We start from the raw sequence: 9,031 nt of genomic DNA on the forward strand, positions 1-9,031 counted from the left end.
ATCAATATCGTATCACACACGATGCAATGGTAGAATCTATATAATGAGCTTATACACAGATTTAAAAATGTGCAGTCAATGTACATTTTTACAGAGCAGCAGTTTATATACAGCTTTAAAAATGTATAGTTTATATACAGTATTACAAATGTACATTTTATATACAGCTTAACAGATGTACAGTTTATATACAGCTTTACAGGTGTACAGTTTATATACAGCTTTACAGCTGTGCAGTTTGTATACAGCTTTACAGATGTATATTTTATATGCACCTTTAAAACTGTACATCAAGATTACTTGTACTAAAGTAGCTGTGTATGTAGTTCATGTGTAAGACTTTTCATGTTAATATAAAAAGTTACGCGTTTTATCATATTTACGGCTGTATTATACAAAAAACAGAATATGTTTGTTTTATTTATTTTTTTTCAACTATGCCACATAAGGGGAGATAACTCAAATAAAGTAACTTTTATAATAGAATGTTTTGTGAATTCACCTATTTTATTATGTAGCAAGAAAACGAGTCCAGTGATCCAATGTTTTCTTTTTCTTATCTGAAAGAATATTATTAGAGCTATCTTTTCATATTTTATCTTATAATTCTTTGGTGTAACTTTCTTTTTCTCACACAAATAAGTTTTCCATGCATAATCTATACAACATGTGACAATTTTGCACAACCTGTGGCGTGAAAAAAGCCCGGTTACCCATTATTTTTTATTATATTTTTGAAAAAAGCATAAAAAAATTACATTTTATTAAAAAATGCTATATTTTCTTTTAATTTAGACCCCGCATCTACCTAAACTGAGGATTTTTTTATGTTTTGACATATAAATAACTTAATGCATAATATTATTAAAATCATTTGTATTCAATATATGTAACTTCCGAAAATATCCATAATAAAATCTAATTTCACAATATCTATTTTAGTGTACACTTAATCCACACAAGGTCTACATTGACTATCGACTGCATGTAATGAAAACCTGTTTTAACTGCATGTAAACATTGATTTCTATCAATAGGAACGTAATAGAGTTTAGTTTAAATATCGAGTACACTTACACCACACAGGGTTAGCTCAATGAGAACGCGGCCTAAGACAGCGAAAACATTTCGCTAGTAATATGAGACAGACATATCGTATCGATCAACAAATTCGTCATGTGGACCGTAAAACTTCTGAAGTGTTGAATTACAGTCATTCTTTTAAGCACTTTAATGTTATAAAAAATCTCTGTTTACGCAGTTTGTATAGTTTATTATGAACGCATATATCAATTAAGATATGTAACGACCATAAGTAGGGGCAGAAAGTATGTAAGTGCTCAGAAATGGGAAGTTGACACTTTTGTCAGAGGGATAATGAGAAAAAAATCAATATATAAAATGTGTGATTCTAGTTTCGATTGTATCTTTCATCTCAAGTTAACTGCAATTTATGAGAAGCAAGTGCTCATTGAAATCTTGGTTAAAGAACGACACATATCATAAATAAATACAAAAATGAAACTAAAGAAGTTTGCAGGATGCGTTTTGTCTTTGATAATGTTTAATATAAAATCTACTTCATAAGAGTACAAAAAGGTCATATTTTACAGTAGAAATATGATTCATTGATTGATTAATAAATATTTGCTCAACGTACATTGGCAAATATGTTATGCATGTTCAGAACGGGAACAAATTAACAAAAAATACAATAGATAGGTTTTGTAATAGAGGTTGGCCAGGATGGAGGTCAGGATCGATTGCCACTGGAAAATGAGAGTATTTTGGAAAGGGATCGAAATTTGCTCCACTTTGGTAAGGGTTTTCTGCGGGTTGGAAGAAGACTAAAATGATTATATATCCAGTTTATTAATAACTTCACACATTATTTCGGTTTACTGATACCGTTTAACAACTGTTTACCAACCAGAACTAAATATATTAAAGTTAAAGTGTTAAGTAATTAAAAAAAAAACATCGGTGAGAAGGCAATTGTGTTTTGAAAACAAAATTATTGACGCACTTTCCACCCTCTGTGTATTACTATGAGTAATTCTTATGGGCCTTTTAATCTAACAAGCAGTTTATTACGGTCGGATGCTTGTGAAGAGTCATATCGATATTTTAAAGGTACAATTTTCGTACTTTTGTTAGTTTACAAGATCGGTTTGCATACACAACTTGGAACTTATTTTCACATACAGTAAGTTTTAGCATTAGTATTCATCTAGAACTGCCATTTATTTGCTTGTAATCTGGTGAATAATGCAAATTAAAAAAAGTATGAAGTCAATGCCTCATTAGAAATCATGATAAAAGACAAGAGAAGGGTACTACAATGTATAATTACAAACAAAACATTAATTCACGAAAGGAATGACAGATATCCTACAGATCATTATAAATTTTATATCCACAAAGTGTAGCAGAAACATTTCGCTCTTATGCATACACATATATGAATACATAACAATCATATTGTCCTTTTTGATTTTATACAGAAATTACGATAATATGAGATTTTAGAATCATTGCGTGTTTTTAAGAACAGCTTAATAGTTAAATATGTATTGTTAATTCTTTTGTGTTTCAGACAAAACTTGATATTATACATCTTTTTGTCTGGAAAAATATGTTAATGTTGCCTATATAGACCTCTGTTTATGTGTATCATTCATAATGAAATTTGTTGTAAAAATGAGTCGATGTGCAAAAAAAATCTTTCCCTATATAATTTTGATATATTGATTACACAGATTATTATAAGAAGACACAAACCTATTCCTAAATATATTTAGAGTAATAATTGCTCGAACTGTGCTTTAATCATGACTCTAGTGTGTATTTCATCTATTTGACCCCTACAATGCAAAGACACTTACGTACAAAACGAATTCATTAGAACAAATATCTTGAATATAAAAGTTATTACAAATTTGACAAATATCACATGAACGCAACAAAATTTAAATACATGCCCCAACAGACATCTTTGGATATAATAATAATCATTACTTTAATTTCCTTTGCAATCGATTGTCGCATACAATTACAGGTACATGTCACCCATGAGTAGCTAATCAGTGATATGAGATAATAATATGCATAATTGCATGGTAATTAGCTCTATCAGGTTTTTTTTAATCAAGCGTTTACTGCATAGCAATTAGCTCACGGAGTGTGGTTTGTTCGAAAATAATAATTGTAATTTGAGTATAATTATGGATATAAACACAAATTTTGATATCAACAAGCATAATAGAAAAAGAGGCTAAACTGATATAAACTATTCCTCTGTTAATACATTTTTTCGGAGTGATGGCAAAACCACTTTGATGGAAGTATCTTGGTTCAGTTAAACGCATATGCAAAGTAGTATCATCCGTAACAATGGTTCATTTCCATTTGGTCAAATTGAATGGTATATTGTTTTCAGTGTACTTTGTATGGCATGAATTGTAATTTTGTATCCATAGGCTTGTAATATATATCCCGTGGTAGTTTTCCTGAATGGCAATTTAAAAGTAAGACACAAAAAAAATCTATCCAGCTTTGGAAAGTATATGTCTTTGTTAATATTATTTTATATATGCTAAAATTTTGTTGGTCATTGTTTTCATCTGCGTCGCAAACGTGGAAAGCAGGTCTATTAACAGCACGACTCCGACCGTCCTTCCAAACGACTTTGGATAGAAAACTTTCGGCAAAGTTTCTTCAAGTTTTCCCGGCTTTATGAAAAGGAGTGATTTTATATTCAGTATACAGCTTTATAATGTTTGAGTTGTACCGTTTTATTATTTTTGACAACCTGTGCATCCACTTCTTTTTTGCCGATAGATTGCAATTTTACAACACTCATTGTACAAGGAAAATGTTCGTCAACTTTGCTTGGCTTCTATGGAATAATTTATATTTTTCCTGCAGCTTGATTTATTAGCTTTACAACCAGGTTTTATTCACCATTTTCTTAGGAAAATGCCTGTTTCAAGTCAGGAATTGACAGTTGATTTCCATTCGTTCTGTTGGTTGATATTGTCGAGCGTCTGATTTTATCAGGTTATATGGACTTTCCCTTTTTCAATTTACCTTGGATTTATTTGTTTGATAAAGGTGCGATGAAGCAAGCAAGCAATTTGCAAAACTGCCATGCAGCAACTTCCGGTTTACCGATAGTTTGAAATTTGACAACATGGAAAATTTTCATCAAATTTTTCGTGGTTTTTAATGAAGGGAAGATTATTTTATATTTAGACTGCGGCTTGATAATGGTCCGTTGTAGTTTATATGCAATTTTTGCACCTGCCTTGCAGTCACTTTCTGTTTGCCGGTAGCTTGAAATGTTTTAAAACTCATTGTTCAGGGAAAATTGTCATCAAACTTTTCTAGGCTTTGATGATATTGGGGGATGATCAGTAATGTTTCAGTATACATGCTACCTTAATCAGTTGCATGCAGCGACACGTACATACAGAGTTTTGGTCTTTTTATTACATAAGATGAAGGAATTACCAAGAAATCTTTTCTAGATAGTGTCTATTAATTGTCTAGATGCGAAACCGAATTATTTTGCTATTTTCAATATAACTGTACATAAGTGATATCAATTGGCCAAATTCAAAAGTGTCAGAACTATATTAGCGCCATCTTTTTGCATATTGCTGTTCCTTTTTTTGTTTTAAATGCTTTCCATTAAATAAAAAAAAAATGACACTTGTTTTCCATCTGTTGTGATGTGCTTGAGCTTGATCATGTTGATATTGCCATATGAAAAGGGACTTTCCGTTTTGATTTTCCTTGGAGTTCTGTATTTTTAGTATTTTACTTTTATTCAGGATTTTTCTGGTACACTCAATAATGAATTCATAAGTTATTCTAGACGGATATAAATGTATTCAAAGTAAAGAGTCACCAAATATATTTATCAAATGAAAACCCTAAAACATTTTGCTAATATTTTTATGCCTTGTGCATGTTGTGGTAACCCCAAGCGAAAACAGGTAACGTTTACTTTTCTTCTTAAAAGATCATCTTCCAGAGTCAATTTGTATTTATACCATTTACTTGTCATCAACATCAGTCGTGTGTTAATGTATTTATACAAAACGATAATGTCCCATCTGTCGGGTAATCTATTTAAATAAAAATACCAACATTTATCATCCCTTTAATTTGCCTTCGTTTAGAGTTGTGGTGAATCGATAACTTTAATTTCGGAACCTGATTAGTTTTATGAAATTTTAATGTGGCAACAATAGCGAGTTTTCTCATACTTGTAGCATGTTCTAATCGTTTTAACTAGGTGGTACGAAACTAAAACTATTGTTCTATATTGTAACAAATAATATAATTAATTAAAAAAAATCTGCGTAAACTATATAGTTTCAATATAGAAAATTGATTACGTTTACCAAAATATAGTTTAAAGAACTGGAATATCTAGCAAATCAACACTTATCCACAAAACAATAACATTGTATATAAAGACAATATGATTATAAGCTATATGGACAAGTTTCTTTAACCGAAACGAAAGATTGAAGAACAAATCTTATTAAATAATATCAACACAAACAATTAGTGTTAAAACCAATTTGTTTAATAATACATCCAAAATATCAAGTGCATTTATACAACACAATATTTACATAATGAACCAACAATATCAATCAATCAAAAATAATTTGGCAAGAACATCTTTTTGTTTTTATCCTGGATGTTTTTCAATAGCACAATATAAACGTATGACGTAATTTGAAAGTGACACAAAGTCGATAATCAGCTGATTGTGTTTTAAAACTTTTATACTCAACAAGGATGACATTAGGTGATAATGATCTTTTACCATTAGAAATACCAGGATTATAATTTAGTACAGCAGACATGCGTTTCCCCGGAATGAATTGTACCTTTATGGCAAAATGCTCATCAACGTTTGAAAATCGTCCTTAATGAAGTCCTTTATTTTGGTTCCCTTGACAAATGACAAATCGAAGGAAAATGCATCATTAACTAAAGTTTTACTTGGGTTTCGACACCAAAAGTCATTGATTGATTTTAAGCTACATAGTTCATTGTACGTTAAACTAATAGCAATGTACGGCGCCCTATTAATTACCTCACAGCAAGTGTTTGCATGTCATATTCCTTATGAAACTAGAAATTGCTTCAAAACTGGACTGTTTTCCCTTGAAATTGGATGCATGACTTGCGTAAAGATTCGCTTTTCTTATCAAACCTGCAAGTTATTAAAAGTAACATACCCTTCGCCCTGTTGTGTAGCGTTTTCATATCTCAACTGACTTTACACGCATGAATGTGTAGATTATAAGGACTTCAATAACAGGAGGGATTGTTCTTCTAACACAAAAACATCCCCAACAGGTTTATCATGAAGAGCGACTTTATTTTACTGTTTTAACTAAATTTACGTCCAAATCAGATTTCTTACATTAAGCTACATGAGATAAGAATGATGCATTCTAAAATACATACGTCACTCAGACACACATTGAACACTTCATTGCTTTTTATTAAGGGTTTGTCCTAAGAACGTTTAAGATGGGATATGACTATGATATACATTCTAAGTTTCATTGACCATTACATTCAATTTAGAGTTCAATTTTAATACAGTATGCGACTTTCCATTATATAACACAGTGTCAATATGTAATAGAGACACAATGACCTTGATATAAGATTGGCAAAGTGTGAAAAATTAATTATTTGTTTTATGTCATGTCAAAGTAAATTGGAATATGGATAGTTAAAACTTTTATAATTCACTTTTTGAACATCAACGGCATTGATTAATATTCAGATATTTTCACCTTTCACTGTCTTAAGTATTATTCAAGCTGTTTTAAACTGTTGAAAGATGCAAAATAATAAACTACCTTTGTTATTGTTTATCCATTAATATTTGTCGTACTTAATTTTGTTTTAATTAAGTTTGATGACAACAGTCAACAGTGGTATACTACTGTTGCCTTTCTTTAATCATACCATTCAGGTCATCGTACGGCCTTCAACAATAAACAAACCATTTACCATATTCATTTACTAGTACTTCCAACTGATTGAATTACCAACTAAACAGAAATCACATAAGGTAAGGCTTTTACTCATTGTTCAAGGCCATTTGAAGACTTATTGTTACTAAATCTCTGACCTATGGTCTTCGAGAATAGTTGTATAATTGACAATTATATAACATCTCTTCATAGTTGGTATGAAATTCAACTTTAACAGCAATTTCAATTTTCTTTTGAATGATCTGTAATGTATAAGCTTGTTCACTTGCATTCAAAACTATGTATAAACTATTAGATATTTTTGAGAAGTAAAAATTGGTACTGAAAAATATATTTTCTATCCTTAAGATAATGTCACTACCAAAGGGTGTAACTGTGTATAATGGCAGTGCTCAAAACGTCTACGTCAAAGTTGAGAGTGATTGCTTGAGGGTTTCAAATTCGAAATTTGGAATAGGAGCAGATGTTGCTGGAATTGCTGGGATAGATGCCACAGTTGGAAAAAGTCAATCGTTTGATGCTAAGCCAGAAGCAGGTTATACTCTTGTGAAAAGATTCGACGATAGTTCCTTTTTGCCTCCAGAAGGGAAAAAAACTGCGTACGTTTCAATTAAAAACGCAGAGGTGACTGATGAAACCGAATATAATCATTTATGTGATGCGCATCCAGTTGCATCTAATCGAAGCGGAGTAATCATTACGAGAGAATTTTATTTGAAAAATGCAAAGAAATCATGGATTGATACGAATGGAGTGTCACATAAGCCGGGAAACACATCAGAGCGTGATACTGTTAAACCGTCAGGATTAAATCACCTTAGAAAAAAGAAGAACTAGTTCTTTACATGCTTAAATGTAAACACAAGGCTATTCAAAACGAGCTTTTCTTTTTTTATTGCTGTGACTATCGGCAAAGAATAAAAACAAATTAATATATATTTAGCATTTTTATGGTGAATTGTAAAATGTAATCAAACTTTGTAGAATAAATTTGAAATGTTTTTCTTTCCTTCTTTCCATGCGTGTTTGTTATTTATTGTGGAAACAGATAACATGAACAAATATGCAGACTGCAAGAACGCAAGGTTTAAAAATATCCTTAAAAAGAACCTACATCAAAATAATCCACCAAATATCGTAAACTCGTATCTAACCAACAATTAATATTACGTTACCTCATAATACTGTTCGAGAAACATCTAAACATTATAACTCTATATATAAGGTGTATTCAAGTATCTCAGTTCATTTCACAACTAATAGTACATAAAACATGATCAATTCCACAGACAAAAATAAAAGAAAAGAAATGACAACGTACAGTTACTACATTTCGTAATGTTCAAAGTGAGGCTTGCGCTTAAATGTAAAAGTATTTATCTCAACGTTTGCATCAAGCTGTAACGTCCTTATTTTTGTGAAATTGAATGAACATTATAGAAATGAATGTTTTCTACCTATGACTATATAATTTTGACTATTTTCTAAAGGATATTTATAGGTTTCATAACGAGTGAGAATTGGGTATCGCTTGATATCAACTCGAGTTATTTAATTTCAATATAATAATAAACGAGCCTTCAACATTTAAATAACGAGAGTTGATATCAAGCGATATCCAATTCTCACAACTTGTTAAACCTATTTCTCTTATGGTCAACACTTTCATTGTGTTAAATTAAAAATCCCGCGAATCGTTGATCTAGTTTTTGCACATACCAGTATGACGCCATATGTCCTGTTCCCATGTCAAACTTTAACATCAGACATTTTAAAACTTTTTGTGCGCTTCAGAATGTAATAGAATTTGACAAAATGAAGATTTCCAGGTGAAAAGTGTGAGTGTTTTGTATATTATTGAAGAAATAACATCTGTCTGTTTCCATGGACGAAATGTATATCGTCTTAACCTTTGAAAGTTATCAATGACCTAACGAATAGCCAATGGAAATGTCGTAATATCGTCTCATGATGCTGAATAAGCCAATCAAATT

General features: G+C 30.9%; 1 long non-coding RNA gene across 1 annotated transcript; it reads left to right on the forward strand.

The window, feature by feature from the left end:
• The first annotated feature begins 2,161 nt into the window (after nt 1-2,161).
• On the forward strand, nt 2,162-8,054 carry LOC127715792 (uncharacterized). The gene is made up of 2 exons (XR_007988643.1): nt 2,162-2,206; nt 7,386-8,054. It is a non-coding gene; the product is annotated as an uncharacterized LOC127715792 (long non-coding RNA).
• The last annotated feature ends 977 nt before the right edge of the window (nt 8,055-9,031 follow it).

The sequence above is a fragment of the Mytilus californianus genome, unplaced genomic scaffold (assembly GCF_021869535.1).
Source record: "Mytilus californianus isolate M0D057914Y unplaced genomic scaffold, xbMytCali1.0.p SCAF_9, whole genome shotgun sequence".
In the NCBI taxonomy this organism is placed as follows: Eukaryota; Metazoa; Mollusca; class Bivalvia; order Mytilida; family Mytilidae; genus Mytilus; species Mytilus californianus.